This window comes from Alosa alosa, chromosome 12 (genome assembly GCF_017589495.1).
Source record: "Alosa alosa isolate M-15738 ecotype Scorff River chromosome 12, AALO_Geno_1.1, whole genome shotgun sequence".
NCBI lineage: Eukaryota > Metazoa > Chordata > Actinopteri > Clupeiformes > Clupeidae > Alosa > Alosa alosa.
This window is the reverse complement of record NC_063200.1, coordinates 11,363,084-11,373,083: the sequence shown is the minus strand read 5'-3', so window position 1 is coordinate 11,373,083 and position 10,000 is coordinate 11,363,084. Positions and strand designations below refer to the sequence as shown.

Genomic DNA, 10,000 nt, shown 5'->3' with positions numbered 1-10,000 from the left:
ACCTGTGGACCATGTCAGTTTTAATTCACCATCACTGCACTACTGTAATTACCCCCACCATCACTGCACTACTGTAATCCCCCCCCATCACCATCACTGCACTATTGTAATTACCCCCCCAACTTATTTTCTTTTATTCTGATCGCTGTAAAGGCATGCCCTGGCCATGGCAATGTGTTAGTGAGTCTGTCACCCTTGGACACTTGACCTTTTGGTTGACCCTAAGGGGCAGGCTTTGCTCAGTCCTCACACAGGGTTAAATGTCATGATGGATAAACCTCACACGGCTCAGCCTGGGGAAGGGTCACCAACAGCAGCTTTCATTCTGAAGCTAAATGCATGATACTGACAAGCAAATGGCTAGAAGATATCTCCCCACGCGCGCTTGTTTGAAACATAACTCAGTGTGTCCTGATTGGGCACCCATACTCCAGACCTCAGCTCACGAACACAACACAGCACAACCACACACACACACACACACTGCATGTGATACATATCACCAGCAACACCAAACCATCTCACACAACACAAAATGACATTCCTGGCCACACACATACACACACGTGGTGTGTAGTGCGTAGTTTGTGTCTGTTTGTGTGTTTAGTTCTAGCTGAGGGGAAAGGAGTGTATGTGTGTGTGTGTGTGTGTGTGTGTGTGTGTGTGTGTGTGTGTGTGTGTGTGTGTGTGTGTGTGTGTGAGAGAGAGAGAGAGAGAGTTGTTTAAGGACACCACACACTCAGACCTTAATCAGGTCTTTTACGGTCAGGACCTAAAACACCCTCCCCTGCACGCACACACACACACACACACACACACACACACACACACACACACACACACACACACACACACAAATAAACACAAACACGCTCACTTACACACACACACACACACACTCTTCCCCCTCAACTCAAACAAACACACACACACTCACACACACAGAAAACACACACACACACACACACACACACACACACACACACACACACACCTGGACACCTTCCTTCCCCCTCAGTTAAACACACACACACACACACACATAATGTTCCTGTTCCCATCTGAAGTCCCAGTGTATCTCTCAGCTCCCCGTCCTACCACGTCCTACCTCACAGGCTGTTTTAAACGCCATGTGTCTGCAGTGGCACCATGTGCCAGTCCACCAACACATTTTTCACAGCTAAGCAGCTTCCTTCGGACTATGACAATAAGAGGATTACTAATGGCTAGAAGATATCTCCCCATGTGCGCTTGTTTGAAACATAACTCTGTGTGTCCTGATTGGGCATCTTATACTCCAGACCTTAGCTCACCATACAACAGGTACACTGCATGTGACCATAACACCAGCAACACCCAAACCATCTCACACAACACAACACAACACACACACCACACACACACACAGAGACAGAGACAAACACACACACACACAGACACACACACACAGACAAAGAGACAAAGACACACATGCACACACACACACACACACACACACACACACACAGGCACAGACACAGACACAGACACAGACACACAGAAAGGAAGAGAGGTGTGATTCAGTGCTCCCTGTGATTAATCCCGTTGGACTCAACAGGATTAGCTAAAGGGATAACTAGCATCCATCCCACACATCCAGATCACTGCTCTGTCTGATGGCCCCACACATCCAGATGGGCTGACCGACTGGAAGGAGAGGCATGCAGGACTGGCACTCACCACTGGCAGGTCACCAGAGTTCTCCCACCAACAGGGGGGCAGTACATTCACCACAACTAAAAAGAAGAAAAAGACTTCTGAACCAAAAAGATCTAACCATTTTAGAAACCAATTAAGGTCCAGCGTGTAATAGTAGCCACACTCACAGCACACAGCCCTAAGAAATAAATGACCTGTAGTACTTCCCATGGCCTCTAGTGCATTGGTTCCCAAAGACTGGGTCGCGACCCACTGGTGGGAGGTGGAAAGTAAAGAAATACATTTACTCACGTTACTGTATTGAGTAGTTTTTCTGTGTATTTTGTATTTTTGAAGTAGTTTATAAAATCGGTATTTTAAATTTTACTTGATTACATTTTGAGTGAAGTATTGCACTTAGCTACATCAAAAATCCGTTACTTGAGTAAAAAAAAGACTAACTAAAGCGGAAGGGAGAGAAAAAAAATCGGAAAGGGAGAGAAAAAATCGCCCTAAACCACTAGCCTAGTGATAATGATCAGCATACATGTAGCCTACAACAGGACATGAATCAAGCTGGCCATGCAGTCTTTCTGAAAGTGATGGAGACTGGATCACAAAATGCATCAGATTAGCCTAACTTATGAAAGTGTATTTTCCGCTATTCCAATCGGTTGTCTCAGTTCGTTTTAGCACTAATGATTGCGGAGATATTTAAGCAAACACCATGGAATTTCGTGTTTTGACGTTTGTGCTCACCTTTCTATGGAAAGAAGTTTATTAGCAATTGTTTCCCCTCATTTTGATGTCTCTCTTTTTCCCCGTTTTGGCCTTTGTTTTTAGTAACCTGACTTGGCTTTCTTGGAAAAGACATTGCACCAACAACAAAACAATTAGCGGTCCACTACTAGCGATGCTCAACTAAATAAACAAAAGATAGACTACCTTATGAATCGTGCAGGCGGACTAAACCATTTAGCTCTTTAGCAAGGGAGAGTGAGAGTGACCTTACACAGTTTTCACTATGTTTTGTATACAAAATCCAGTCAGTCAAACTTTAAATTTCGTCTGACATTCATTTTGACATTTAATTTGGAAGTTAAAATATTCAGGTAAAATTAATATATGGTGGAAATAAGTATTGAACGCTTATTTTTCCCCCCCAGTAATTAGCCTAAACTTCCAGTGAGTCTATTCGAAATTTTCACCAGACATTATATTAACACACATATAAAAAATCCAAACATAAGAGTTTTGTGTATTAAAGTGGAATGACACAGGAAAAAAGTATTGAACGTGCCTACTGACATTTCTCCATTACTCTGTGGAAAAGCCTTTGTTTGTAAAGACAGCTTCAAGACACTTCCTGTATGACAAAACTTATTGGTCGCAGTCTCAGGTCTGATTTTGGCCCATTGTTCTAAACAGATTCCAGGGGTCCCTCTTGTGAATCCTGATCTTTAGTTACTTCCAGAACTATTTAATTGAATTGGCTGCCTTCAAGTCTTTCTGGAGCTTTCTCCGAGTGGTCCTTGGCTCTTGGAATTGACTATCCTTCTGACTCCCTGGTCAGAAATATTATGAGGAGATCCTGTGCATGGCCGGTTGATGATGCAGTGATGTTTCTTCCACTTGCAGATAATGGCTCCCATGCTGCTTACTGGAAGATTCTGATGTTTTGAAATGCATCTGTAACCAGTTGCATTGATCAATAAGGTTGCAAAGGTCTTGGGAGAGCTTTTTGCTTTTATCCATCATGAAATGTTTCTTGTGTGACACCTTGGTAATGAAAAACCTTTTTATAGCCCATCAATATGTAGGCTACTAACCAAGCTTATATTAATTTGCACAGATAGAAAGGAAAACTACTCTCTATACAGATTCCAGCTCGTTCCTTCCCTTTCCTTGCCTTAGTGCTTTTTCTTAGCGTGTTTAATACTTCTCCCCTGTGTTATTCCACTTCATTACATGACTCTACTTATGGAGTTGTTTGGATTTTTTTATGTGTGGATTACCTGAGTTATTACTAATGCCTGGTGAAAATGTTGTGCCCCCTGTGTTCCACTTTTCACGGGCCCTCTCCTCCATTGGGGCCCTATACTTCCAACTTCCCCCCCCAGTACGACGCCCTTTAATCTGTTGAACCTTCTGCTCGTTTCCAAATATAAAAACCTCTCTGCAACTCAATATTGGCCTGCCTGCCTCAGCTGCCTGTGAGGGGCTTTTCAGTTGTGCTGGATTACTGTTCACTGCAAAGCGACCCAAGGATGAGTGCAACTAACTTTGAAAATCAACTACTGCTCAAACTTAAAGGAGAACTCCGGTGATTTTTCACATAGATCTCCATTTCTCAACGTCCTTTTTCAGGCAAGTACCTCCACTTGGCGGCCATATTGCAACACTTTTTGAGCACTTATCGTGCATCTATTTCAGCAGAAATGCGTGTGCGTAAGGCTTCACGACACCAATCTTGCTCCAGCAGCGAGATCACAACAGATGATTGGCACGATGTCTTCACAGCACACCACATGATTGGCTCAATGTATTTTACAACACACCACATGATTCGCTCAATGTATTCACATGTCGACGTTTTGCCGCGGGGTTGTGATATGTGTAGACATATGATGTGTAGACAACTGCCATATTGGCGTTACAAACTAACCCCATGCATTACTATGGAGGATTTTTTTTTTTTGAGTGCTGTATCTCCTCATTAGAAAGTCTTTGGTAAAACTGGTTGTTATGGTAGCCCCCAAAAAGTAACTAAGTAACTTTTACTTAAAGTACATTTTAAATTAACTACTTTTTACTTTTACTTGAGTACATTTTCAGATCGGTATTTTAACTTGTACTTGAGTAATATTTCATCAAGGTATTGGTACTTTTACTTGAGTACAATATTTTCGTACTTTTTCCACCTCTGGTCGTAGGAGATTTTATTTGGGTCGCCAGCATAGCTTAGTGACAATATATGTTGTATAATACTTATCTTATACCTTATATAGCTTAGGAAAGCTAACAGCTTTCCGTTAGGATCTAGTTTGTTAACTACCACAGTCACGAGTTGGGTCGCGATAGTCTGTCATTTTTAAAAAGTGGGTCCCCAGAAAAAAGTTTGGGAAACACTGGTCTAGAGGGCATGGTAGACTCTTTAATGGAATTTATCGGGAGGCAAGAGTATTGTAATCGCATCCATCTGGTGTGTGGATGTCCACTCACACAAAACTACAAAACTACTGGTTCAGATTTTTCAGATAAGGCGACCATATTCTTCTTCCTTAGTCCTCTAACATGTTTGTCCAGATCTGAATGATCCATTCACATTATAAGATAGAGGCACTTGACTGTTCGGGGTCATTTTATTCTATGATATTTTATATTACAGCGTAAGCATGTGTGTTGTGACATTACTTTACCTTTTACCCTAGACATATCAAACACAGACTATTTCACTAAACTGTGTCCTGATATTCTGTCATAATCACATCTAAACTGCGTCCTGATATTCTGCCATAATCACATCTAAACTGCGTCCTGATATTCACATCTAAACTGCGTCTTGATATTCTGCCATAATCACATCTAAACTGTGTCCTGATATTCTGTTATAATCACATCTAAACTGCATCCTGATATTCACATCTAAACTATTTTGAGACACTACTGTACACCACATACTTCCTAACACAGACACACACACACACACACACACACACACACACACACACACACGTGTAACACATCTTGCACACTCATTTAACACAGAATACACTGATACCATCATTGCTGTGCCCTGCTATTGTTTCCTGAGGAGGCATTGCATTTCAGCCGCAGGGGAGTTGTCTGCACAGCATTTCTGTGTGTGTGTGTGTGTGTATGAGAGGGGGAGAGAGAGAGATCGAGAGAGAGAGAGAGAGAGAGAGAGGTGCAGTCTCGCTAAAAGGGAGGTGAAATCAGTGGGTGCTTTTTGAATGAATCTTCACCACAAAACCCTTTTCTCAACCGCACAGATCAATGACAATTTCTGGTCATTTATGAAAATCAATAAAAGCCATTGAGAGCTGCCAGTAACTCAGCATGCCAGAGAGAGAGAAAGAGGGAGGGAGAGAGATAAAGAGGGAAGGAGAGAAAGAGGGAGAGAGAGAAATAGATAGAGAAAGAGGGGGAGAGAGAGAGATGGTATGTGTGGCAAAGTACTGTGTGTGAGTGTGCATTTGTGTGGCAGTGCCCCAGCGTATTTATGTGTGTGTCTGTGTGTGTGTGTGTGTGTGTGTGTGTGTGTGTGTGTGTGTGTGTGTGTGTGTGTGTGTGTGTGTGTGTGTGTGTGTGTGAGTGTGTGTGGCTGAGTGGAGAGTTTAGTACAAAGAGCACACGCCATGCATTTTGAATACTGAACACCTCTTTAAACAGCTCCTCTCTTCTCCTTTGGCTCCAAGAAGATAACAAGGAGAAGAGGATGCATCCGTTAGAGAGTTGAGATGCACCCAGATGTATCAGCTCATGCACAGTAGGATTGAGCCACCGTTAGAGAGTAAGATGTTTAAACTCATGCACGGTAGGATTGGGTCACCGTTACACAGTAAGATGTTTATGGTCATGCAAGGTAGGATTGGGTCACTGTCTCTGGTTAGTACCCTACGGCTTGTTGCAGGGGTAGGATTGGGTTGCAGCTGGCATAACTACTGTAGAACAGAAGCAAAGTGTAGGATACAAACATCCAAAAAATAATTTTCAGGCGCTCAATTAAAAATTAACTGAAGATAAAAATCAAAAGAAAGATCTGCACACTGTCAGATGCTCCCATAAACTTTATTCTGCAATGTTTCGATCTTAAAGATTTTCGTCAGGCACTGTAAAATCACACTTTATTTGGCAACGTTTCGACCCTTAAAGATCTTCGTCAGGCACTGTAAAATCACATCACAAAGCAAGACAACAATATGCTGTTCACACATCCCTACTGTAACTACTGCCCCTGACAGAGGTAGCTTTGACTTGTGGTAATTTTATTACTGCCCCTGGCAGGGGTAGATTTGGGTTAGGGAAAGAGATACCTATCGTCCCCTGGCAGGGATAGATTTGGGCTACGGTTGGCATAACCACTGCCCCTGACAGGGGTAGGTTTAAATTGTGTATATATTTTAATACTGCCCCTGGCAGGGGTAGATTTGGGGTAGAGATACAGTAGGAATTACCTTCCATCCCCTTTCCGTCCCCTAGATATGGGTTAAGGTTAGTGTCACAATTGCGCCTTGCAGGGGTAAATATGGGTTAAGGTTAGCATCACTAGGTTAGTGTCACTATTGCCCCTTGCAAGGGGTAGATATGGGTTATGGTTAGCATCACTAGGTTAGTGTCACTATTGCCCCTTGCAGGGGTAAATATGGGTTATGGTTAGCATCACTAGGTTAGTGTCACTATTGCCACTTGCAGGGGTAGATATGGGCTATGGTTAGCGTCATTATTGCCCCTTGCAGGGGTAGATATGGGTTATGGTTAGCGTCACTATTGCCCCTTGCAGTGGTAGATATGGGTTAAGGTTAGCATCACTATTGCCCCTTGCCAGGTAGATATGGGTTAAGGTTAGCATCACTAGGTTAGTGTCACTATTGCCCCTTGCAGTGGTAAATATGGGTTAAGGTTAGCATCACTAGGTTAGCGTCACTATTGCCCCTTGCAGGGGTAGATACGGGTTATGGTTAGCATCACTGGGTCCTAACTAGGCTTCTTCCACAGCTGCTGTTGACAAGCTCCATTTATTAATGAAGGTTAATCCTAAGCGATTACTTAGGGCAGGGTCTCTCAAAGTGGCCGTTGACTCTAGTGACTCTAGTCCAGGGGTACCACAACATACTTTGAGCAAATTCTGAATTTATCAGTGTCACTTATAAAAACTTGTTTATATTGTATAATTTTATATCCGTTTAAATGTAGCAGATTGTTTCCTTTTTCTGCACATTAGTCACCTTCTCCACACACAACCTTGTTTGGTCACTGCCACGATGCGTCAGTGAAGTTCTGTTTATTCAAACGGTCAGAAACAAATTTAGGACAGTTTCAATTTTGCAGTGGTCATTGTTCATTGTTAGCTAGCTAAAGCAAGACGTCAAGGCTATGAAAATAAGAAGCTTTCTCAAACAGAAAAACGACAAAAGGCAGCACGGTGCCTGAGGGGCTAGAGGTGAAGAAACATCCACGGTCGCCGTAGCAACAGACGAGTCAGGATGAGGGCCAAGAGGGTCGTTAGCTAGCTAGGCCACCAAGCCTAGCTCAGTCAGCTTTTCTTCATTTTCTTTTGTCATAATAAAGACGTCACATAAAGAACACTACTTATAAAAACATATATTTCCAAGGAACACTTACTGTACTGTGGGTTTGTACAGTAAGTGTGTATGTTTACATGTTTATATGCATGCCAGTGTGTGTGTGTGTGTGTGTGTGTGTGGGGGGGTCAGAACAATGTGCTTCAGAACAATGTCCCCATGGATACTGTGTGTGCGTGTGTGTGTGTGTGTGGATGTAAATGATTCCTGTGTCTGCATAGCTTAACTGTGGATAGGATATGATGCCTCTCTGAAAGATGCACCCATGGGGCTGTGTGTGTGTGTGTTGCACCCGTGGGGCTGTGTGTGTGTGTCAGAACTATGGATCTGATGTGACGGATTTCATTTGTGGGTTGTGCATGGGTGTGTGTGTGTAATATGTGTGTGTCTGCATGCATGTGTTTGTGTGTGTGTGTGTGTCTGTGTGCATAACTGATGTGATGGCTTTGTAAAATTCAAAGTGAAAGTTGCATCTGTGGGTGGTGGAAGGTCTGTCATAAAGCCCTCATCACTACCAAACTGCCTCAAACAATACTGGCAGTCCCACAACCACAAAGTACTTTCCCACTGTGTGTGTGTGTGTGTGTCTCAAACAGCACTGGCAGTCCCACATCCACAAAGCACTTTCCCACTGTGGGGTAAAGCCAGGGGTTTACTCTGTGCCCAGACGACCTCAGTTCGACCTTGGACTGAAGGCAGGGCCCAATCAGGGTTGAACTAGTATAGGGACATTTTGCTTGTAAATACTGTAATACAACTGAGACACTACAGATAGTGAAGAGTAGTGTTAGCTTAGCTTAGTTTGCAAGTACAACACAGGCCTAACACAACCAGGACACTGCTGCGTAAAAAAGGCACTAGATACCAAAGTCTTGTAGAACATGACCACACCCTCACATCTTAGTTTAGTAGAACATGATCAGACCCTCACATCTTTGTTTAGTAGAACATGATCAAACCCTCACGTCTAGTAGAACATAATCAAACCCTCACATCTTAGTTTAGTAGAACATGATCAGACCCTCATATCTTAGTTTAATAGAACATGATCAGACCCTCACATCTTAGTTAAAGTGTAATTCCAGCGAAAATTGACCCAAGGGTGTTTTTCTGCATTAAAACACATCAAATAAGCCGTGGAGATAGTAATTTTCGTTGATCAACCACTACAGAGCTTGGCCTGGTACTGTATTTGCTATAGCCCCAAATCGCAAACAGTGGAGTAGCTATAGGCAGTAAGCTAAACGCTTCCCAAATAGCATAACCAGTAATATTGTTCAAAACATCACCAAACCTCGTCAGTAGGGTCTCTACACAAAAAAACGAAACACCAACCGTAAATCGTTAATAAAATCGGTGATAATTTCTCCTCTCTTAACAGTCATCTGTAATAAACTCCGGGTTCGCTAACTAGGTTGTTGGTGCTTTATTTTATGTGCGTTTAATTCTGTAGTGGTTAATCAATGAAAATTACAGTCTCCACGGCTTATTTGATGTGAAAAACATCAGAAATTTGATCAGAAAAACATCCTTGGGTTAATTTTCGCTGGAATTACACTTTAAGTATCTTAGTTTTCTACTTGCGAATGTCCCTGGTATTAGGACTTGTAACAAAAACAGTAGGCTGAGGCATTCACCCACACTTCTTCAGCCTGAAGATCAACCACTGGCAGGCTGTTTTCTGAAGTCCGAAATAGGAAACTCGGTTTGGATCTTAAAGAAATAACACCTAGAATCACATCTGATTTGTGTTGGGTCCTGCTGGAATCCTGTCTGAAATCTCATGATTCATTTTGGATCTTACAGAAATGACCCCAAAATCACATCTGAGATCACTCTTTCTCTCTTGTCCTCTCTCTTTTCTCACTGACATCACTCTTTCTCTCGTCCTCTCTATTTTCTCTTTTCTCACTGACATCACTCTTTCTCTCTTGTCCTCTCTCCTTTCTCACTGACATCACTCTTTCTCTCTTGTCCTCTCTCCTTTCTCACTGACA

At 42.6% G+C, this 10,000-nt stretch overlaps 1 protein-coding gene across 4 annotated transcripts in view; it reads right to left on the bottom strand.

The window, feature by feature from the left end:
* LOC125304374 (cAMP-specific 3',5'-cyclic phosphodiesterase 4D-like) overlaps positions 1 to 10,000 on the bottom strand; it is a 69,495-nt gene that overhangs the window by 32,342 nt on the left and 27,153 nt on the right. The gene's annotated exons all lie outside the window — the stretch shown is intronic.